General features: G+C 43.2%; 1 protein-coding gene and 1 non-coding gene across 2 annotated transcripts in view; both read right to left on the bottom strand.

Moving 5' to 3' along the window:
- The window catches only part of CHMP4B (charged multivesicular body protein 4B), a 60,441-nt gene that overhangs the window by 15,977 nt on the left and 19,435 nt on the right, over nt 1-25,029 (bottom strand). The gene's annotated exons all lie outside the window — the stretch shown is intronic.
- LOC111765146 (U6 spliceosomal RNA) lies at nt 1,413-1,515 on the bottom strand. Its single transcript, XR_002797562.1, has one exon. It is a non-coding gene; the product is annotated as a U6 spliceosomal RNA (small nuclear RNA).

Below are 25,029 nucleotides of genomic sequence, written 5' to 3'. Positions count from 1 at the left end.
CCCAACGATACTTTATTTGACATGGAATGATGTTCACAATGTAGTACCTGCCTCCCCATGATGGCTCTCTCATCTGTTTGCTCAGTTCTTGCTCGTTGTTTGCACTCATCTGTGCATTATTTTTGCTCATTGTTTTGTTTTGTTTGTTTGTTTGTTTTTGCTCATTGTCTGTTCACTGCCTGTTTGTTTCTTCTTTAGGAGGCACTGGGAACTGAACCCCAGGACCTTCCATGTGGGAGGCAGGTACTCAACAGCTTGAGCCACATCCGCTCCTGGGGAACTGGATTTTTATGTCCCTTTCTGGCACCAGCAAGCTACACCAGCAGCCAGACCCCACTGCCACCTGCTGTCAGAATGGGGAACAAGCAACAGTAACCTCTGCAAAGAGAAAGCAGTTTACTGGTATTTACTGCAATTTACCACCTCTTCCTCCCACTCTTCCCTGGATACCATATGGTGTTCTACTGGACTTTGCGTTTTTGGTTTTTTTAATTTCACTTTTTAAAAAAGACATTTAGGGAAGCAGATGTGGCTCAAGTGATTGGGTCCCCATCTACCATGTAGAGGGTCCCAGGTTCAGTTCCCAGAGCCTCCTGGTGAAAGCGAGCTGGCCTGCATGGCATAGAGAGCTGGTGCTACAAGATGATGAACAAAAAGAGACAAAGAGGAGAGACAGTGAGAGACACAAAAAACCAGGGAGCTGAGTGGCTCAAGTGACTGAGTGCCCCTCTCCCATGCTGGAAGGTCCTAGGATCAGTTCCAGGTGCCTTCTAACAAGAAGCTCAGAAGAGAAGACAAGCAGACACAGAAAAATGTGCAGTGAATGGAAACAGAGAGCAGACAGTGAGCACAAGCAGTAGGGGGGGGGGAGGATATGTGTGTGTGAATAATCATAAATAAATAAATAAAAAGATATTTAGATTACATAAATGTTACATAAAAATCATAGGGGGAAGCAGACGTGGCTAACTGATAGAACGTCTGCCTACCACACAGCAATTCCAGGGTTTGATACCCAGGGCCTCTTAACCTGTGTGGTAAGCTGGCCCACATGCAGTATTGCCATGCACAAGGAGTGCTGAGCCACGGAGGGGCGCCCCCACATAGGGGAGCCCCACACACAAGGAGTGTGCCCTGCAAGGAGAGCTGCCCCGCGTGAAAAAAGCACAGCCCACCCGAGTGGCACCACACACACGGAGAACTGACACAGCAAGATGACGCAACAAAAAAGAGATGCAGTTTCCCGGTGCCGCCTGACAATACAAGCGGATGCAGAAGAACACACACAAACAGACACAGAGAGCAGACAATGCCGGGGAACGAGAGAGAAAAAAATAAAACTTAAAAAAAAAAATCATAGGGGATTCCCATATGCCCCACTTCCCACACTGCCCACATTTACCCACATTAAAAAAATATGGAAACGCTTCACGAATTTGTGTGTCATCCTTGTGCAGGGGCCATGCTAATTTTCTCTGTATCCTTCTTTACTGGACTTTGGATTTTCAAAATAATTGATTCAGACAGTTCCTGCCTGTTTAATAGTTGTTCTGGTGGAGGCACTGATTCCTGGAGCTCCCTACTCTGCCATCTTCCCACAATTCTCATTACATTTTTTTTCTATATTATTTATCTTTGCAAACATCTAGCATGATGACTGATACAACATAACTGCTTAATATATATTAAACTAAATCTCCAATTCCATTTGTTTTATAAATTTTTCATATATTTTATCTAGGTTTCTTCTTGTGAGGTGCCATACATATTTTACTTCCCAAGCACTTCTGACCCAGAAGGGAAATAACATTTCGTTGAAACAGTGGCTAGAGCAATCATGTGGCAAGATCCTCTCCCTGCATTCTTCCTGTCTTATAAAATAGGACCCTCTATACGCACCTGCCCTTCCCTCCCTCCTCTCCATAAGGTATGCTGCCTCTCTGAGATGGGGAAACCCTTTGCAGCCAACCAGGTGGGACTTCAGGGCCTCCTCCACTCTTGCCTACAGGGTTCATGGTCTCCCCTCCACTCAGTGACCTCTTCAGGATGGTATCTGGCAGGGACAGGTGATTTTTCTTTTTAAACACTGATCTAATTCCTGTGTATATTTCTCAATTAGTTGAAAACTTAGGAGGGGAAAAAGGTATGCAATTAATTTTCTTCCTTCGAAATCCCCAAATATTGTTCATGTGTAATATAACCTTGAAAACAGACACAGGGTCAGTATTTAGGCTGCAAGAATATGTGTAAACAAATATTAACAGTACTTTGACCACACTGTATCTCAAGTCCGTGGCTCCATGATAAAGAATTACTTCAGGCAAATGAAAGGCTAAAAGGAGGCAAAATCCAAAACAAGTAAAATGCCCACTCTTCCTGCAAACTGTTACTTAAAATAAAACTTCCTGCATCCCAACCTTTTCTCTGACAGAGCAATTTGCTTGTTTTTATAGCCAAAATCTAAAGAACCAAGGCCAATGTTTGCATAAATACATATTGGCTCTTAATGTCTTGCCTTACGCTTCCCCAAATTTTCTGACATTTTTTTAAAGTACTCGAATTAACAAGGAGTTCATCTAAACCAAATATTAAAAGAAGAGTCCAAAGAATTTTTCTGCCGAAGAACTCCCAGCATCATTCACAAACACAATGGCTTTAAAAATTGTAATCTAGGGAAGAAGACTTGGCCCAGTGGATAGGGCATCCACCTACCACATGGGAGGTCTGCAGTTCAAACCTCGGGCCTCCTTGACCCGTGTGGAGCTGGCCCACGTGCAGTGCTGATGCACGCAAGGAGTGCCGTGCCACGCAGGGGTGTCCCCGCGTAGGGGAGCCCCATGCGCAAGGAGTGCGCCCCATAAGGAGAGCCGTCCAGTGCGAGAGAAAGTGCAGCCTGCGCGGGAATGGAGCCACACAAACGGAGAGGTGACGCAGCAAGATGACGCAACAAAAAGAAACACAGATTCCCGTGCGCTGACAATAACAGAAGCGGACAAAAACAAGAACACGCAGCAAACAGACACAGAGAGCAGACAACTGGGGGGGGGGGCGGGGAAGGGGAGAGAAATAAATAAATCTTTAAAAAAAAAAAAATTAAACCAGGCCAATAGAAGTTTAAAAGGTTGCTTTTAGACAGGAGAAAAACAGTCCTTGGAATCTCCATATTTAATTATGCCTTTGCTGGCTCCAAGAGAGTAATTATAGCAGCAATTACAGAATCTAATAACCAGCTTTATTGGCTCTGAAAGCTGAAGCAAAAACAACTCTAACCATGTTGAAATAAACAGTGGTCTCCAGATAGTTCCTTCATTAGACTCTCCAAACAGCTATTTGGAAGAGAAATCCAGAAGAGATATCCTCCGAAGTACAGAAACAGTCAAAAAGACGTTTATCCAGGCCCAGAAACAACTCTGAAAGGCATCTGTTGGTGACCGTGAAACAACCATTTTCAGAAAACACATCAGTTCAATACTAGATAGGCCATCCCTTTCTCCTAGGCAAAGGCAGACTTGATGTCTCTTTGAAGAGTTGCTGAGGAGGGCAGGTTTGCCTACCTGAACAGGGGGTGTTCGGTATAAGGGCAAATAGCCCAGGACATCTCAAAAGATGCTAACAACTCCTAACTGCATACTATTGTTACTATCGTAGAGGGAATCAGGCACCAGAAAGGAGGAGGCCCAGTAACATGCTCTCACTAAATAAATGATGGTGTCTAGTCTTTTCAAAGTTCCAAGATTCTACATTTGAACTTATGTAGCAAAAGATTATGTATGATGGCTGGGAGGGAAGGAGGTATACTACTGCTTTCCCACTCTTGGTGTGAACTACACAAACACTCCAGGGGACACTGACACACAAATGCAATACTAGGACCCCAGTCTAAGTGAAAATTCTGAAGGATACAGGGCAGCCTGGTCAAGGCAGGGCTACTGGCAGGCAGGGAGCAGAATGAGGCTGAGGAAGTCCTGCTTTGCCTACCGCCAGCAAGCATTCAGATGAGTTCCTTGCTCATTCTCCATGCCAATGAACCTCAGATGCTCAGGGCACCCTCAGCCAGGGAACCACACCCAGCCCTCAAGCCACCAGTTGCTTTGCTTGACCACTGGAGGTCATCAGCCTTCTGACCCGTATATGTGGATGAGGAAAGACCCACCGTAAAAACAATGAAGGTTCTCACAAAGGCCAAAGAAACCCATTCTCCTGCAGGGGCAGTTTTCAGTACCATGCCTGTACTACATGGCACCAGTGAGCCCACCAAACCTCAACTGGCTAAGTTATAATCTTGGCATCAAGAGCAGAGGGGGGGAAGAGGACTTGGCCCAATGGGTAGGGCGTCCGCCTATCACATGGGAGGTCCGCGGTTCAAACCCTGGGGCCTCCTTGACCCATGTGGAGCTGGCCCATGCACAGCGCTGATGCGCACAAGGAGTGCCGTGCCATGCAGGGGTGTCCCCCGCGTAGGGGAGCCCCATGCACAAGGAGTGTGCCCCGTAAGGAGAGCCGCCCAGCACGAAAGAAAGTGCAGCCTGCCCAGGAATGATGCCACACACATGGAGAGTTGAAGCAGCAAGATGATGCAACAAAAAGAAACAAAGATTCCCATGCTGCTGACAACAACAGAAGCAGACAAAGAACACACAGCAAGTAGACACAGAGAACAGACAACTGGGGTGGGGGGAAGGAGAGAGAAATAAATAAAATAAATCTTAAAAAAAAAATCAGAGCCTATTTTAATAAAAGTAGGAAAAATTTAGCAAGGAACCCCCACCACATGACACAAGCACACAAAACACTCTCCCCACCCCCCCCGCCTTCCCCCCAATCATCATCTGTACAACAAAGCTTGGGAAAAATAATTTAAAACCACCTTGGTCATTAGCCAATGAGAGCTTCTCTAATTCTGTCCTGATTGTCACCTACCAGCACTGGGGGCAAAGAGAAAAAGAGTAGGAGGCTTGGTGTCAGAAGACCAGGTCAGAATATGGATTAAAGTGGACTTACTTGTATTCTACTATAGAACTGTTGTTACTCTAGCAATGGAAAAAACTGTATCATTGATGTGGAGACAGTGGCCACGGGAGTTGCTGAGGGCAGGTAGAGAGAAGAAGATGTGATGTGGGGGCATTTTCAGGACTTGGAGTTGTCCTGAATGATATTGCAGGGATAGATGCAGGACATTATATATTCTACCATAACCCACTGACTGGACTGGGGGAGAGTGTGAACTACAATGTAAATTATAATCCATGCAGTGTAGCAGTGCTCCAGAACGTATTTACCAAACACAATACATGTGCTAGATGATGAAAGAGGTTGTTGATGTGGGAGGAGTGGAGGAGTGGGGGGTGGGGTATATGGGAACCTCTTAAATTTTTTAATGTAACATTTTTTGTGATCTATGTATCTTTTTTTAAAAAAAGACATTTAAAAAAGAAAATTTGCTATTAAAAAAAAAAGAATCCTACTATATAACAAAAGCTGACATACGTTAGGTGTTTCCTGGGTGCCAGACACCACAGTTGATGCTGTACATATTTGTTGGCTTCTTTCAATGGCTCTATGAGATAGATACTTAATTAGCCCCATTTGACAGATCAAGAAATTGAAGCTCAAAGAATTTAATACCTGCCTAGGCCACACTGTTAGGCAGCAGCAGGCCTGGGATCAAAATCAGACTGCGGCTCTGCAAAGGGCACATCTTTACTCCATGTTAGAACACCTACCGTGTACCAAGCAGGCAGCTGGGCCTGCTTCTGCTTGAACCTCCCATGCTTTCCCCACCCCACAGATTATACAAACTAACTCAATCCGGCACCAAAGACATCCAGCGGTAGCTCAGTCTGCCCAGAAACTCCCACCTACTGGTATCATGAACACAGGCAGTGAAAGCCTTTGACGAAAACAAAACAAAACAAAACAAAAAACCCTAGTGGATTTAAATTGGTAAAAGGCACATGTGATAAATGTTGAGTGAAATAACCCAGACACAAAAGGACAAATATTGCATGCCCTCACTCATATGAAATAATTAGAATAAGCAAATCATAGAGTCAGAAACTAGAATACAGGTTATCAGTGGCCAGAGTGGAGGTAGGGAATAGGGTGTCAATGCTTAATAGGTATGGAATTTCTATTTGGGGTGATGGAAAATTTTTGTAAGGGATGGTGGTGATAATAGCACAACATTGTCATTGTAATTAGCACTGAATTCTATATGTGAATGGGGTTAAAACAGAAAAGTTTAGGTTGCATATATGTTACTAGAATTTTTTTTTTTTTAATTATAGGACTCTACAACAGAGTAAACCCTAATGTAAACTTGTACAGTTAACAGTACAATTATAATATTCTCTCATGAACTGTAATAAAGGTACCACTCTAATGCAAAGTGTTAATAATGGGGGTGTATATAATGGGGGAACTCTATATTTTCTGCATGATCTTTCTGTAAAACCACAACTTCTCTAATTGAAAAAAATAAATATTAAAAGCACATGTGTAGGGAAGCGGATCTGGCTCAATGGATAGAGCATCTGCCTACCACATGGGAGGGCCAGGGTTCAAACCCAGGGCCTCCTGACCCGTGTGATGAGCTGGCCCAAGTGCAGTGCTAATGTGTGCAAGGAGTACCATGCCATGCAGGGGTGTCCCCTGTGTAGGGGAGCCCCACACACAAGGAGTGTGCCCTGTAAGGAAAGCCGCCCAGTGCGAAAACGTGCAACCTGCCCAGGAGTGGCACTGCACACACGGAGAGCTGACAAAGCAAGATTATGCAACAAAAAGCAACATAATTCCCAGTGCTGCTGACAAGAATACAAGCAGACACAGAAGAACACACCGTGAATGGACACAGAGAGTAGACAACTGTCGGGGAGGGGGTGCTAGGAAAGGGAGAGAAATAAAAATAAATCTTTAAAAAAAAAAAGCACATGTGCAAAAAAAATTTTTTTAAAGGAAAGAAAAAAGCACATGTGGGGAAACGGATGAGACTCAATCAATTGGACTCCCGTCTACCATTTGAGAGGCCCTGGGTTCACGTCCCAGGGCCTCCTTGTGAACGCAAGCTGGCCTGCACCCACAGAGAGGCTGATAACCTGTGCCCTATGGAGAGCTGGCACAGCAAGATGACATAACAAAGGGAGATAAGCAGACACAGAAGAACGTGCAGCAAATGAACACAGGAACAGACAGCAAGCAAATGGCAAGGGGGTAAATAATAAAAATAAATCTTTAAAAGAAAAAGAAAAGCACATGTGATAAAAATCCCACCCATTTTACTGTCCTCTCTATACTCAGTTTGAAAATCCTACATAGTCTTGGAGTTTGCAGTGCATTTTTTTCTATTTTAAAGAATAATACCTTCTCCTCACATGCCTGCCCTGTGTCTTTGCTAGACCATAAGCTCCTCAGGGGTGGAACCTACATCTCTGTGCTCCTGACAGTACTGTGATAAGGAGAAAGGAGAAGGCGCTCAATAATGCCCAGCTGTGTCCTGTAATTTCTTCTGCGGACAGTGGGCTCAGTACCCTCTGTCCTGTCACCTCATAATGGCCTTCAAATCTTTTCCCAGGACCAAAATTGACCTTCCCTCTATACTTAGGAAGGCCCAGGGACTATAGCTACAGGAACTTGAACAAGATTTCTCAAACTTCTGTCACTTGCAAACTATTTTTCCTGTGTTAACCCCCACTGGGATTCACAAAACTATAAAACCAAGGGTCTAGGGGCTTGTTTTATAAGCAGTAAGCCTTGGACCTCCCTGTGAGCATACCTGGAGGGAAGGAGCAAAGACCCAAGGGTAAGCATCAGACTGTGTCAGAGTGGGCCAATGGGAGTGGCCCAGGGCCATAATGAGGAAGAGAAAATGGCCAAGGGGAGGAAGTCCCACCACCCAGGGGAAGAGTTCAAAAGCCTGTGTGGCTGCCCCCTTCTGCTCCCAGAAGGGCAGCTCATGACTTTTCATGGCTCTGCTGAAACTAGGGTTCACTTGGGACAGGAAGAGGAGGTGCTTCACTTCTCAGACACAGCAGGCAGCCAGGGAATAGCTCTTGGAGATAAGGGTAACTCAGGACCAGGATGGGGGGAACTAGGGTCCTGGGAAGGAAAAGTGACCTGTCCTTGGTTATTGATAGCCATAGCCAGACAGCCTGTATATACACCAGCCAGGCTGCAAAATTTCATTTAAGCATCTATCTGAGGCTCAAACTGTGTAACCTACAGATATGTCTTAATAGTCCCATGTCTTAGCTAAGGCATGTCTTAATGCATGCATTTGAATGCTATATATTTCACACAAGAACACAGATTTTTGGCTTTCTTTGCAAACACAGAGTAACTAGGAGCACTGAGCCCACCCTGCCACCTGTCACCCTCCCAATTTTAGAAGCGGCATGCGTTCTCCAGTTCACCACGGTGCTCACAGCTGTCCACCCTCTTACACCTGGCCATATTACTCATTTATATGCCCTGACTGGCCCCTGTAAATACTTGTGTCTCATTAATCTCAGGTTTTGGAGGACACTATTGGGAATTATTGAGTACAATCCCTTGCATTCTGGCAGTTAAGGTTATGCCCAACTTAAAGATAAGCAACTGGGAAGGAGAATTGGCTAATGGATAGAGCATCCGACTACCACATGGGAGGTCCAGGGTTCAAACCCCGGGCCTCCTGACAGTGTGCTGAGTTGGCTCATGCATACTGCTGATGCACAAAAGGAGTGCCAAGCCATGCAGGGGTGTCCCCCATGTAGGGGAGCCCCACGCGCAAGGAGTGTACCCCGTAAGGAGAGCCACCCCATGCAAAAAAAGAGCAGCCTGCCCAGGAGTGGCACCGCACACACAGAGAGCTGATGCAGCAAGACGGCACAACAAAAAGAGACACAGATTCATGGTGCCACTGACAAGAATACAATCAGACACATAAGAACACAGTGAATGGACACAAAGAGCAGACAACTCGGGGGGGGGGAAGGAGAGAGAAATTTTTTTTTTTAATCTTTAAAAAATAAAATAAAATAAAGATAGGCAACTGAAGCCACAAAGGTTCAACAATTTGTTCAAGGTTACCAAGTTGCAGATAATGCCAAGGAGAAATTCAAACTCAGCACTCTGCACACTCTGGGAGTGCTCCTTCTACTACTATGGGAGAGACCTGTGACTCTATAAAAGCTGCAACACAGCCCTGTAGTTCTGGATCCAGCTTCTATTCTAGATAATTCTACCATGACTAAGTTGTCACTGAGCAAGAACCCTCCCCTTGTTAGGGCCTCAGACTCCTTTCTCATCGAGGATATGAGAACAGTGGACTAGATTTCCCCTCTAAGGTCTTCCAGCTCTAATGATATATGAACCTATACAGTTCAGAAATTTCTAGCGAATGGATTAAAACAAACACAAAAGGCTTTTTCTGACTGACCAGTATGTTCCTTAAAATGTAATTAACATCAATACATTCTATTTCCTGAGTATTTCAATAATTGAGTTTTTCTATCCGATGAAATTAGCAGCCTCTCTTTTATTTTACCTGGCGAACTGAGTTAGAAATGTGCAAGACTGCCTCCAGACTCTGAAGTCAACTGCTCTTGCTGGGCAGAGGAAGACAGCACTCAGGTTGAATCTTAGCCACAAACGTCACTCAGGAAGAAGAGGTAACTACAGTTAGAATGTGACCGCAAATGTCCTCACCCCTTCATCTCCTCACAAGTTCTGGCACTGCACACTTCTCTCTCTGAAATTCCTTCCCTGCCAGCATTGAGGGAGATCCTGGCTCCTGCACCCCCACAACCATTTTTTCCTGGGCTTTTTTTCCTAGATCCTTTCCTACCTCTTCTCAATTCCTAATGGTTGGAGTTCAAGCCTTGCTCCTGGATTCTTCTTTTCTTACATAATAACCTGAGCTACTGAGGAAAAGAAAGACATGAGAGAACATTCAGAGTCTTGTGTTTTATTCTTTCATTTAATTTTCTTAATAAGGAATTAATCTTATTGGTCCCATTTTACTGTTGAGGAGATCTCAGGCCTGCAGAGATTAACTTACTAAATTCTCAAAGCTTGTGAATAACTGGCAGAGTCAGGATTCAAATCCACACTCTTGCTTCCAGCCAAGATAGGAATGGAAGGAACCAGATTTACCCTTCTACCTAAAATAATTAAAAAAACAGAGAAAATATATGAAACAATGGTTTCAGGACACTGGGTTTCACCAAAAAAGAACAGTGATCCCTGAGAGATGAGAAACAAACAAGGTGAGCCCTCCAATCACCCCAGCTTATTATTTTGAGTTCCATGCCATGGTGCAGAGGGAAAACCCAGGCAAAGCCCAGCAAGCTTCCTGAGTTAAGGAGACAGAGCTGAGAGTCTGGGGAGACCAAAGCAACTAGATTCACAGGAGAAAATACTAGAAAAAAAAGAACTGCAGAGAGGCAACTCTAATCTACAGTGGGTTCCCCTTAAGTAGTCAGGTGATCAACACATGTGAAGAAACTACTGGAGGCTGGGGAAAGAACCACTGTATGGATTAGGCAGAATAGTACAAGGTGCTCACACAGGGCCAGTTATAGTGCCAGCTCCTCATAATTCACGAGGCAGTGAGTAGTGTATTCAGGAGAGTCTTGTTTCAATAGATCTCAATAGAAGGTCTTGTCTCAACAGTCCTACACTAGATAAACACCTAATAAAGCTTCAAATATTAAAAGGCCCTAAGGACAACCTGTTATCAAGGAAAGTATCTCTGTGCATAACAAAGCTAAAGAATATTTACAGGAATATCCAGCATTCAATGAGGTAAAATTTATAATCTCTGGCATTCAACAAAAAAAATTACCAGGCTTTACAAAAAAGCGGGTAAATATTACCCATAATGAGGAGAAAAATCAATGAATTGCAACTCAGACCTAACACAGATGTTAGAATTAGCAAGGACATCAAAACAGTTATAACTGTATTTCATATGTCCAAAAAGTTAAGGAAAGGCTATATATATTTTTTAAAGATTCAAATTGAACTTGTAGAGATTAAAATTACTGGATGGGATTAACAACAGATTAAACACTGCACAAGATTTGTAAACTTGAAGATACTGCAATAGAAACTATCCAAAATGAAATACAGAGAGGAAAAAAGAATAAATTATGAACCAAGGTTCAGTGAGTTGTGGGATAACTTCAAGCAGCCTAATATACACGCAATTGGAATCTACAAAGCAGGGGGGGTAGATGAAAAAATATTTCAAGAAAAGATCATGTTCTTGAAGCTAATCCATTCCTGTGGGTGTGGGACCCTTTCATTTGATTAATTCAGTGAAGCAAGACCCAGGGCAGGTCTCAGTCTTGGTCTCTTGCTGGAGTCCTTTATAAACAAGAGAGAGAAAAAGCTGCAGAGACAGAGCAATGAAGGAGACACTGAGAGAGAGGTCCCAGATGCCAGAGGCTGGAGTCAGCGGAGCACAGAGGCAGAGAAAGACGTATCCTGACAGGCTGAGAGAGGCCTGGAGGAGATGAGAGGTAAGCAGCCGTATGCCCGATTGCCCACAACTGAGCTCAGGGAGAAAGTAAGCCTGAAGGAGAAGGCAGAGATCCAGAACAACAAAATCGTCATTGTGTCTTGCCACATGGCAGGAGTCGAGGAGCAGCAGCCATCAACCTTCCGTGAGACAGCATCTCTGACGATGCCTTAATTAACAGTTTTAAAATACAGGAAGAATTGCAAGGAGAAATAGACAAATCCACAATTATAGTCAGATTCAATACCCCTCTCTCAACAATTGATAGAATGAATGGACAATATCAGGAAGGATATTGAAGACTTGAACAGCACAAACGGACTTCAACAGCAACAAACTTGACCTAATTGACATTTATAGAATACGCCACCAGCAGAACACTCACTAATTCTGTTCAAGTGCACATGGAATATTTACCCAGATGGACTGTATTCTGGGACACAACACAAGTCTCAATAAATTTATAAAGGATTCAAGTCATATAAAGTATCTTCTCTGACCACAATGGAATTAATTCATAAACAGAAAGACTTCTGGAAAATCTCCAAATATTTGAAAACTAAAAGACACACTTTCAAATAACCCATGGATCAAAAAATGAAAGGAGAAATGAAAGACTATTTTGAACTGAATGAAAATGAAAAGAGAACACAAATTTGGAGGATGCTACTTACTACTTAGAAATATAAAGCACATTTAGCCAAAAAGAAGGTCTCCAATCAATGACCTTAGCTTCCACCTAAAAAAAACTAGAAATCAAGTAAATGAAACCAAAGTAAGCAAAAGAAAGGAAATAAATACCAAAGCAAAAATCAATAAAATAGAAAACAAACAATAGAGAAAGTCAATAAAATAAAAAGCTGGATCTGAGAACATCAATATACACTTCTAGCCAGAACCAGACTGATTTGAAAAAAAAAAAGATATCAATGAGAGATATGATATCACACAGATTCCAGAGATTTTAAAAGGATAATGAGATAATTTATGAACTTAATGCTAATACATTTGACAACTTAAATGAAACGAACAAATTCCTTGAATGACCCAAATCCATGCTCCTTCTACTCTATCAGTAATTACACCTTGCTTGTGACACTGCTAGGGAACCAGAAAAAAAAATGATACAGTCTTGGGAGCATATATGGCTCAAGCAATTGAGTGCCCGCATCCCACATGGGAGGTCCCAGGTTCAGTTTCCATGCCTCCTGAAAAAACAAGCAAAAGAAAGAAAGAAAAAAAAAGATACAGTCCCAAAGCTCAAGGAATGCAGAGACCAGCAGGGAGATGGACAATATGATATAACAGAGGTAAACACAGGGAACTGTGGGAGCCTATAGGAGGGGCACCTAACCTTTGGGGTTACTGTACAATTAAAAGAATGGTAATGGATAGCCCAAGCAGGAGGAACAGAGAGACATGAGAGAATGGGGTAAGAAGCAAGGAGAGATAAAAGCCCAAAAGAGAAGCTCAAGAACAGACTTGTATGACTTCTTCAGGAGCTTTTGGACTGTATCCCAGGGTCAGTGAGAAGCCACTGAAAAATACTGAAAAATTCTAAGCAGTACTGGAATGTGATCAAATTTACATTTCAGAAAGATCCCTCTAGCTGCTGGGGGTAGAAAGGACTGGCAATCACAGCAATAATCCAGAGGCTTTGGATTTCAAACTTAAGAGTACCTTGGCAACTGAACTGAGGCCACAACAGAGGGGTTGACTAGGAGAAGATGAATTTGAGAGACACCAAGAGGGAAGACTCCACAGGTCTGTGTAACTTGATCAAATGTTCAGGGGAAAGAAACAGAGGAGTCAGGAATGACTTCCAAGTTCCTGGCATGAGCAACTGGGTGGCTGAGATCGAGGCAGTGGGGAGGGAGAAACCATTCTCACCAGTTCTTTCTGTAGGGTTATGGGCTTCAAAATTCAAAATAACACCTGAAATTTTAATTAACATTCTCTAAATCCATAGGATGATGCTGAAGTCAAGGGACTTCTGAGTGGGTCAAATCTAAATTACTTCTTACAAAACTAAAGAATGCAGGAGTCAAAGGTAACCTAATTGCTACCACTTATGTGTGCATCAGGTAAATATACAGGTATATGTATGTAAATGCAGAGATTATCACTAGACCTAGTAACTGGTTGCTTCTTTTTTAAAATGTATTTAAGGGGAAGCGGATTTGGCTCAAATGATAGAGCATCAGCCTACCACATGGGAGGTCCAGGGTCCAAACCCCAGGCCTCCTGGACCATGCGCAGTGCTGAGGTGCACAAGGAATGTCATGCCATGTAGGGGAGCCCCACGTACAAGGAGTGCACCCTGTAATGAGCTGCCCCGTGCAAAAAAAGTGCAGCCTGCCCAGGAGTGGCACCACATACACAGAGAGCTGACGCAGCAAGATGATGCAACAAAAAGAGACACAGATTCCCAGTGCTGCTGACCAGAATGCAAGCAGACACAGAAGAACACACAGTGAATGGACACAGAGAGCAGACAACCGGGGGGGGGGGGGGGGGGGAATGGGGGGGAGGAAGAGGTGGAAGGGGAGAGTAATAAATAAAAAATATAAAAAATAAATCTTTAAAAAAAAAACTTAAAAAAAATAAAATGTATTTAAGTATGCACTTATTTTTAAAGTTTACATACATGCCATAACTCCAATGTAACAATATTTTTTAAAAAGGCTTAACATTTAGGGAACAGCTTTGAGACATGGTCTCATCAATGACCCAAGCAGTCCCAAGATGGAGACAGAGAACATGTTCCTGTTTTACAAAGTCTCATATAAAGAGTAAGTAGTTAAAGAGGCTTACCCACACAACCAGGCTCTGAGTGGCTAGGGCAGGGGAAAGAAGGAACCTTTTAATTTAAGTACCATTTATACAACTATTCAAAACGAACAAAAAAGAACTGAAAAAGCCAGTTTATTCTCCATCCATGTTAAGGCAATATTAAGACAGCAAGCATTACTAATAACTATGCACTGAAACTGTGATTCACCCAGTGAGGTGAAGGCCTGGACTTGAACCAACCCCCCCATCCCCCTGCCCCAATCTGCCAGGTCTTAGATGATGCTCTTCGCTGGGCTTGCACAGAATGACCAGGTTCTTGGCTGGGAATAAGGGGAAACCAAGCCTGCCCTTGGTTTCCGTTCCCAGGCTAGGGTGCAACATTTCTTTTCCAACTGGTTTTTCTTCCTCTGCTTCCAGCTGAATCTCTGCCAACAAGAGTCCCTTTCTGCCTGAGCAAGCATAAAAGTACCTTGGCAACTGAGATGACGACAGAGGTTTGGGAGCTGGGGTCATTTGTGAGGAAATGCCAGCAGAAAAACACTTTTGTATGCACTTGGTAGAAAAGCAAAGCGAGAGGGAAAACCAAACCAGCCTTCTCTCCTTTTAGAATCTGGGAGACAGGATAAGGGGGTTAGATAGACAAATCACCCTCCTTGCCAAAATGGCAGCAAGGGATAGAGGACAAGAGAAGCCTTTTCTGGGAAAAGGTGGTTGGATTAGTCAGCCAAAGGGGTGCTGATGCAAAACACCAGAAATCTGTTGTGCATTATAAAGGGTATTTATTTGGGGTAGGAGCTTACAGTTACCAGGCCATAAAGCATAAGTTACTTCCCTCACCAGAGTCCATTTCCACGTGTTGGAGCAAGATGGCTAGTGATGTCTGTGAGGGTTCAGGCTTTCTGGGTTCCTCTGGGCTCAGCTCCTCTGTTTCCTATACAAGGTCAGCCATTAGACTATGAGGTTCTCTAGGCTTTGCCTTTCTCCACAAGGTCAGCTGTAGACTATCAGGCGAATGGCTCTGTCTCTTTCCCCAGGGTTCCAACTTAAGACTTCAACATCACACTCCAACATCAAAACGCCAACATCAGAAACCCATAACTCTGTCCTTTGCTATGCCTTTTATCTGTGAATCCCCACCCACCAAGGGGTGGGGATGCAATGCTCTAATGACAGGGCCCAATTAAAGCCCTAATCATAACTCAATCAGGCCCAAGTACAGATTAGATTACAAACACAATCCAATATCTATTTTTGGAATTCATAACCTTATCAAACTGCTACAGTGGTTCACAAAAAAATGGGGGCACAAAACCTTTGTCCTGGAACCCTATTTCATATCTCTATTTTCATACTTCATGTAATTTAACTAGAAATGTGAGCTCCTGACGGTCAGGACTGTGTCCTAATGATCTTGTATCCTTGGGATACAGGGGAGCATGGGTGGCTAGGCAAACATACACGTGGAGAGTTAATTCATCCTCTCATTTGTACAGATGAGGAAACTAAGGCCCAAGGAGGTATAGGCACAGAGTAGGTGCTCAGTAAAACCCTACTAAATGAAAGGTTGGTAGAAGAGTAGGGCAAGGATCAGAACTCAAGGTTCCTGCCCTCCCCAACAAGCCCTGCTGGAGTTGGCAAAGAATGAACAGAAGCAGTGAGGGTAAGTTACCTGGGAGTACGATCAAGTACAGGGGCAATTGTTTTCCTAAGGTCCAACCCCCTCAAGCCCCAAGCCTTTCCAAACAGACCCTGCCTTCCCAGTCATAGGGTAGGGTGAGAGGTGTGCTCCAAGCTGGACCACAGAAAGACCCGCCTTCGATTACAGTGATTGGTCTAGTCATGAGCACATGACCTAAGCAGCCATTCAGAATCTTTTCTTTGGGATTTTTCTACCAGGCTTAGGGAAAAAATGGGGGGCTGGGGGGGTAGGTAGAGACTCCTTCCTGCCAGGACCAAAAGTTATCAGCAGGAGTATCCTGTAGCCATGGCCCAGATTTATGGGAAGTTAGTATGAATTAAGTCAACACGCAGAGAGACCAGCTCCATACTGTTCTTTCCCACAGTCATGTGAGTCAGTAAATCCCCCTTCTGCAGAGTAAGATAGTATGAGCTGGCATTCTGTCACCTGTGACTAAAAGCAAATTGGCCAATTCAAAAAATGAAATAAAAAACAAGAAATAGGAAAGGAGAGAAGCTGGAAAAGAGATTTTCAACCTGGGGTCCATGGATCCCTAACACATCATATGAAATTTCACATATGGCACCTGTTGTATTTTTAAAAGGGTCCACCATCTACCAAAGAGTTAAAAATTAGGGAGCTACACACAATGGAATACTATTCAGCCATAAAAAGGAATGAAGTTCTGGTACATGCTACCAACATGGATGAACCTTGAAATGATCATGCTAAGTGAAAGAAGTGAGACACAAATGGACAAATATTGTGTGATTTCACTTACATGAAAACATCTAAAATAAGCAAATTCAGAGAGACAGAAAGCAGATTAGAGGTTACCAGGTGCTGGGGAAGGAGAAATTTTGAAGCTATTGCTTAACAGGTACAAAGTTTCTGTTTGGGGTGATGAAAGTTTTGGTTATGGATGATGGTGATGATAACACACTGTAAATGTAATTAATGCCACTGAATTGTACCCTTAAAATGATTAAAAGGGTAAATTTTCTTACATATATATTACCACAATTTAAAATATACATGCACATACACACACAAAAAAAACTAGAGAGCTTGAGAAAAAAAGAAAGTGACAACATTCCCAAAGCCAGGGCTTCCTGATGAGGATCTACCTGGAGTTTTCTATTGGTCTGCCAAGTTCTGTAGGTCTACTTCCTTACTATTTCCATCTCCCAACCCTGGCACCCCTAGCTTCCCTCATGCCTTTGCCACCACAACAGCCTCCACATACATCTTCCTGCCTCCAGGGTAATAATAACAGAACTGATCATTTCTTCTAGCTGCTTTTCCCTTTGGCAACTTTTGTGCTGGGTTGTTGCCAAGCTTTCAGGAGGTTGACCATACCTCCTGGTTTTCCTGGGACAGTCCCAGTTCATACCAGTGGACCCAGAGTAATTTTTAATAGTACCCCTTATACTCTCAAAAATGTCTTAGTTTGGATGATAGAAGGCCACCCTGCCTCCCAGGAATCAAATGGGAACCTCCCTCCTCCCCTTGCTTCCCAGTCACAGATCCTGTACCATGGTGGGAAGGTGCATACAAGGAAGGTTCTAAGTATCTTGGAGCAAAAAGGAAGAAGAGAGTGGGGCAAAAGGGTACTCCAGAAGACAGGGTAATTTTTTCCCTTACATCCCCCTACACAGTCCACCTAGGTGATAGGAGATATGGTAGGAGTTTGGTTAAAGTCCTTTTCACATACATATATACACACACATACCCCTTCCTCAAGAACTAGCAATTCTCTACTTTTGGGGGAACTTGCCTCTCATTTCTAAACTCTTCCTGACTGAGGAGGTGGGTGGCACTAGCACTTCCCACCTCCTCTCCCATAGCAATTTGCTGCCCCTCCTCTCTTCAGACAAACCTCTCTACCAACAGACCATCAGCCTAAGTCTCAGCCCCTAGCTCTTCAGCCCTCCCAGCAGCTGGGGCAATCAGAACCAAGGAGTAGTAAGATTGTGTCCAGAGTACAGCCAGAGCCCTGTGTGGGGTCAACTGGGTAAGTATTCCTAGGAGGAAGGGACCGTGTTGGGTACTTGCTCGTAAGGTGGGTACTTGCTCGTAAGGTTGTGGGTTGGGCTGTGTGAGCTGGGGAAGAGTGGAGCAGGGGACAGTGAGTGTGGATGGGGGATGGGGAATGGCCTCTCTGGTTCCTTCTCCACTGTCATCTGTCTAAAACACAGACTTTTAACATTCCACTCCCCTGCCTAGAAAACTCTTTACTGGCTTTTCTCCTCTACATCTTCCTCTGACTGGGCTGCTTCCAGTTCTCGCCAGAGTGCCCTTCTCACTCCTCATCTGGCTAGCTCCCACTGGTCTTTCAGGGCTATCCAGACAGCAGTATCTCTAGGAAGCCTTTCCCAATCGCCCCCACTCTCCACAGGCTGGGGTAGGACCCTTCTGCAGAATCATACTTTGCTGAAGGCTGCCCCAAAGCACTGATGTGTACTGTGGCTGATGCCTGCTCTCCTCACCCTCAAACAGTGCAGTGAACCTCCTGGGGTAGGAGAAGGCACCCAGTCCCTGGCATAAGATAAGGTGTTCAAGCCCTCATGTCATCTGAATGAGCAAGGACGAAGCATTGTCTAAGGTCTGGTCAGACACTCTGCCTTGGCCAGTGGTTGGTTGTCAAGGGCCCTTGCGCTTGGGAAAAATGTTTTAGAGGTTCCCCAAACAACTGTGCATTTTCTGCCATGCAGCAAAGATTTAACCTGCCCAAGGGACTGCCTTCATTGCTTCTTCATGTAAGATTTTATTTGAACCAGGTCTGGCACCTAAAAAAAGTTTTAAAACTACCTCTACACAAATGGGAAAGAGAGTAAACTACAATGTAAACTATAATCCATGCTTAGTGGCAATGCTCCAAAATGTGTTTATCAATTGCAAAGAATGTACCACACTGATAAAAAATGTTGCTAATGTTGAAATGTTGAAAATGTGGAGGTGTGAGGAGCAGGGCATATGGGAATCCCCTATATATTATCTGTAACATTTATGTAATGGATCTATCTTTTAAAAAATAAAAAAGTGGAAAAACAAAAAACAAAAAAAGAAACTACCTCCATGGTATAAAAACCCCAATGACATTCTGAGATCCTCATAACTTTGGGAAAGCCTCTATTGAGACTTTCATCCTTATCAGGCCTCATTTCATTTATGAAACTTTAGCACGATTGCAGGTCTACCTCCCAGAGTCAATGAGAAGAACTGAGGAATCTGTTCTAGGCTCCAGCCTCCTGGGAACATAACAGAGATAATGATGGCAGTTCTATATTTCTTCTCTTTGCAAAGGTTTTGAGCAGACATATTAATAATACCAAGAAGGCCCTTTCCTCACTCCTACCCCCATACTTTTTATTATTTTGTAATTCAAGTCAAATCTCAACTCAATGAATTTCCTGGAACTAACCAAATTCTAATGCTGGAATAGAATTCATTTGTATCAACAATCGCTCGAAACAAGTGAACCACAGCCACATAATTCTGAGGCACCATGTAACTCTGAGGCACCACAAAATTCTCAAGCACCACAAGGCGGGAGTCTGGCTGGCCAACGTCTAACCTGGCTCCATTGCTTACATCTGTGTGACCTTGGCACGCCTTGAGCTTTAATTTCCTCAGCTATAAAATGATGATAAGACAATAACATAATCCTTGCATGAACTAAAATGCCTGGCACCTGGGAAAGGCTCAACAACTATTAGTTGAATCAGAATGTATAAGAAAAAAAATCCTGTATCCTGTGCACAGCTTACAATAAAACATAACTTTCTTTTTGGGCAAAAAAAGAAAAAAAAAAAGAAAAAAAATCCTATTTCAGGAAGTTACATAATAGTCACTTCTAAAAGGTTCTTCCCAAGACTTATCAACTGGATAACCTTGGGAAAGTCACTTATCTCTCTAAGCCTCACTGTCCATGTGTAAAATGGAGATAATAATATCCGTATTTCACCAGACCATTGTGTGGAAACAAGGCAGCACAATACCTGAAAATAGGTACTCAATAAACTTTTATTTCCTTTCCCTTCAATATAAGATGGGAAAATGAGTCTCAGAAAAGTTAAATAACTTGCTGGAGACTGCAGTTAGCAAGTGATAGGCTTGAATTCAAACCCAGTTTATCTGACTCCAGAGCCCTGATTACTGTAATTATTCCCATTTTACAGATGAGGACATAAGCTCAGAGGGGTCAAATAGCTAATTAATGGCAGAAAGCAAACTTCAGCATCCTTCTGCTTCAATGATAATCTTGGCCAAATAAATCCAAAAAGTAAAAATGGATCTGGTTCTTGAGTTTGCTATCTGATCTTTCCTGCTGAACACTGTAGGTCATAGCTATATATATATATAGAAAGAGAGAGATTTGGAGCACTAACTTCCAACTACAGAGAATTATCAGAAACCAAAACACAAGAGTCTCTATTCAATGAATGATAAACAACAGCACTAGATTATAATCTGATTGTTCAGAAAAGAATATAAAGGAAGTGGATGTGGCTCAACTGAGAGAGCATCTGCCTAGCATATAGGAGGTCCAGAGTTCAAACCCGGGGCCTCCAGGCCCATGTGGTGAGCTGGCCCACGCGCAGTGCTGCTACACTCAAGGAGTGCCATGCCACACAGGGGTATTCCCAGCGTAGGGGAGCCCCCCACACAAGGAATGTGCCCTGCAAAGAAAGCCACCCCACGTGAAAAGCACAGCCCGCCCAGAAGTGGCCCCACACACAGAGAGCTGACAAAGCAAGATGACACAACAAAAAAGAGACACAGAGTCCCATACCACCTGTCAAGAATGCAAACAGACACAAAAGGACACATAGCAAATGGACATGAGAGCAGATAACGGGAGAGAGGGGAGAGAAATAAATAAAAATAAATCTTAAAAAAAAAAAGGAATGTCAGAATTAACCAGAAAACAAAGTAATCAACCAGAAAACAAAAAGATAAGGAGAATAAGTACGGAAGCTTCTCCATCCTTCAGGAATCCTTAATCCTGGCCACAGGAGCTCCCATACCCCTTGCTGGGGGCTCCAGGGGTGACAGCTCTGGTTAAATCAAAGTTTCAGTCCTCATCTATAAAATGGGAATGGGAGGATGGACCCAGATGATCTCTCAAGTCCCTTAATATTTCAAAGGCACTGTAACTCATCAGAACCCTAATAGGGTTCAACCAGGCTGAGCCATCCACCCTTCTTCCTCTGCTATCGACCGTCTCCACATCTACCAAGATGTAGCGCTGTAATGTTCAGATGTCCTAGGGTGTTATCTCTTCATGCTGACCCCAGCTTAGGCACTGCCTTGACTATCTCGGGAGACTCTTCCTTTAAAGAAAAGGATCATCTTGCTTCTACTCTAGACAAGCCCTCCCTCCTTCCTACCAACCAGAGAGTCATATGCTCTTGTTAGCAATTAAAAAACAATAAGAACAAAAAAAATTTGTTTCTCACACGCGAAAAGATCTGAAAGTCCTTCCTGAGTCTGCTTTTACTTAAAAATAGAAAGTGTATGTTTTAAACTATTCAACCAAAGGGGGCAGAGAAATTTAAGTCAAAATTAACTCACAAGTTTTATAAGTCTTAAACTCTGAGAGAAGGAAGTCAGTTCCTCAGAGCCAGGGGCCAAAGAAGGAGTGCCTTTATTTTGCTTTCTTCCATACTGCCCAGAGTTCACTCCTGCTTCCCAGAGGAGAAGGCAAGGTTGAGCTAATGCCACAGATGTGGACTTTCAGATGGGCCTGCACCTCTCCAAGTATCCAACATGGTCTGAAAAATGCAAAGAACTGACTGAGAAGGGGCTGTGGTTCACAATGGGGCTCCCTTCTTTATCTACAGACAACAACTGGACTAGGGAAAATTCTGTCTACATAAATACAAACACCCTTTCCTTTCCCAGAACTTTTTACTTTCTCCCTTGGATACTAGGATCCTAATCTAATGGACTGGGAGCCCAATTCTTACTCATTTCTCTATAAGTTACCTATACTATACCTAGCACAGCACTCTACACTACATATTCAGGAAACATGTTGAATGAGTAACAGAAGGATAATATAATGGACTCAGATTCTTAAGGGGCCACAGTAAACAAATACTGCTCTCTCTTCAAGTCCTGAGCTGCTATATAAATCATCAATAGAGTTTTTACAGCCAAGATATTTTTTAATTTTTTAATTTTTATTTTTTAATAAATTACCTTTTTGTTTTTTATAGATACATAAATCACAAAAAAACAAGAGATTTCAAAGTGAATCAGGAGGTCATTCTGGAAGTTACACTTATGCAGGTCTCAGCCAGACTTCAAACTGCCACAGTAAACAAAGACTCAAATTAAAGTGTTCCTGAGGGCCCTGGGGATGTCCAGACACCAAAGGCAAGCCACATGGCCACATGAAAGTAACACCCCCTCAGCGGGCTCTACCTGGGAATATATGAAAAGCTATTTCCCCAATAGAACATAGTTACACTCATTTATAAATCCTCTAATCATGATTCTTCTCCTTTTATTTGAACCGATAATTTTCAATTTCTCAGATTGTTCCTAAGCATATTTCTCAGATTGTTCTCATATTTCTTCAGATTGTTCCTATGCTGGCTGAGCCCTGAAACACAGTAGATGTGCAGCCAACTCCTATTCTCCAGTTCTTCAGGTTTGTCCTGGACAACTAACAAAATGATGATGATGGACCGGCCCCATCCCAAAAGCTGTAAGCCCCGTAATATCTATGTCCCTTCTCAGCCAGAAGCAGTCAAAATGGACATCATCACATATCCGTCAAGACTGAGGAATGGGGAAAGAGATGTGGCTCAAGCAGCTGGGTTCAGGCCTACCACATGGGAGGTCCCAGGTTCAATTCTTGGTGTCTCCTAAAGAAGACAAGTAAAACAGCGAGCTGACATGGTGAGCTGACATAACAAGATGATGCAGTGAAATGACACAACCAAGAGACACAGTGAGAAAACCACAATGAGAGACACAACAAACAGGGAGCAGAAGTGGCTCAAGTGATTAGGCACCTCCCTCACACATGGGAAGCCCTGGGATCAGTTCCCAGTACCTCTTTAAAAAGAAGATGAGTAGACAGCGAGCACAAACAATGTGGTGGGGAGAAATAAATAAATAAATCTTAAAAAAAAAAAAAGACTAAGGAATGAACAAAAATAAGGGAGGAGTATAACTGCTAACTAAAGCAGATTTATTATTGTAGTTGTTGTCTTGTGTTAATTGAAAAACCCATAATATTGATATTGTTTTAGTTTGCTAAAGGATGCTAATGCAAAAATACCAGAAACAGGTTGGTTTTCATAATGGGAATTTGTTTGGGTAAAAATTTACAGGTCCAAGGCTATGAAAATGTCCAAATCAAGGCATCATCAGAGATGCTGGTTCACCAAAGGTCAGCTGCCAGCAGATCCTGGACAAAATGGTGGCAGAACTCTGCTTTCTCCTCCATACTCACTTTCTCCCTGAGCTCAGCTGTAGATAATCAGGCATATGGCTTGCCTTTCTCCAGGCTGTCTCTATAGCTTCAGGCTGCTCTGCTGATTACAGCCTCCAGCCTCTCTTTCAGCCTCTCTGGGTTTCTCTTTTTTTGCGCCTATAGGTGATCCTGGAGTCCTTTCTCACATGGCAGGGTAAAATGGCAGCTCTCTCCATCTGTGTGTCCCTGCATGTTTTCCCATTTCCATAAGACTCCAGCAAGAGGGCCCAGACCCACCCTCACTGAAATACTCCAATCAATGGCTCCCAACAGATTTCAACCCAATCAACGGGTACCACAATTTCATCAAAGACCCTTAACTCAATCAATCTAATTAAAAGACCCCTACTGAATCTAACTAAACGGTCCCCACAATATACAATAGGTTTAGAGCAGGGATTCTTAACCAAGGGGTCCTTGGAAAGATTTCAGGGGGGTCCATGAGCTTGAGTCAAAAATTTTAAAAAACATATTCTTGTGGTTATGTGTTGGTGTGGGTGTGATAAAGTTATTAAGTAATACACCATATAGTGTGGACTTAGTAAGGGGTCCATGGTTTTCACCTGACTGGCAAAGGGTCTATGAAATAAAAATGGTTTAAGAACCCCTGTTTAGAGGCACAGGAATGGCTTAGCTTAAGAACATAATTTCCTGGGGTCCACAAAAGACTCAAGCCAGGACAGATATAAAAAATAAATTTTAAAATTATACATATATTAAAAAAGATGCGACAACTTAATGTAATGGGGTATCCTGGATGGGATCCTGGAACAGAAAATGGACATTTGAAAAAAACTAAGGTGGCAGCGGACTTGGCCCAGTGGTTAGGGTGTCCGTCTACCACATGGGAGGTCCGCAGTTCAAACCCCGGGCCTCCTTGACCCGTGTGCAGCTGGCCCATGCGCAGTGCTGATGTGCACGGGGAGTGCTGTACCACGAAGGGGTGTCCCCCGCATAGGGGAGCCCCACACGCAAGGAGTGCACCCTTAAGGAGAGCCGCCCAGCGCAACAGAAAGTGCAGCCTGCCCAGGAATGGCACTGTACACACGGAGAGCTGACACAACAAGATGACACAATAAAAAGAAACACAGATTCCCATGCCGCTGACAACAACAGAAGGGGACAAAGACGACGACGCAGCAAATAGACACAGAGAACAGACAACTGGGGTGAGAGGGTGGGAGGGGAGAGAAATAAATAAATAAATCTTTAAAAAAAAGAAAAAGCTAAGGAAATCCAAATAAAGTTGGGACTTTAGTTAATAATAATGTTAAGGAAAAAAAGATACCTGATAAAAAAACAAAGGAGGGGAGTGGATGTGGCTTAAGCAGCTGAGTGCCTGCTTCCAACATGGGAGGTCCTGGGTTCAGGTTCTGAAAATACCTCCTACAAACAAAAAAGCAAACAAATAAACCAACTCAGGAGAGGTGATATGGCCCAGTGGTTGGGCACCAGTTTCTCACATAAAAGGTTCAATCCTGCCCAGCTATCTCAAAAGGAAATCAAAATAAAGTATGGATTTTAGTTAATAAATAATGTATCAATATTGGTTCATTAACTGCAATA

The sequence above is a fragment of the Dasypus novemcinctus genome, chromosome 24 (assembly GCF_030445035.2).
Source record: "Dasypus novemcinctus isolate mDasNov1 chromosome 24, mDasNov1.1.hap2, whole genome shotgun sequence".
Classification (NCBI taxonomy): domain Eukaryota; kingdom Metazoa; phylum Chordata; class Mammalia; order Cingulata; family Dasypodidae; genus Dasypus; species Dasypus novemcinctus.
Note: the sequence above shows the minus strand (reverse complement) of the source record. Positions and strands in the feature narration are given on the sequence as shown.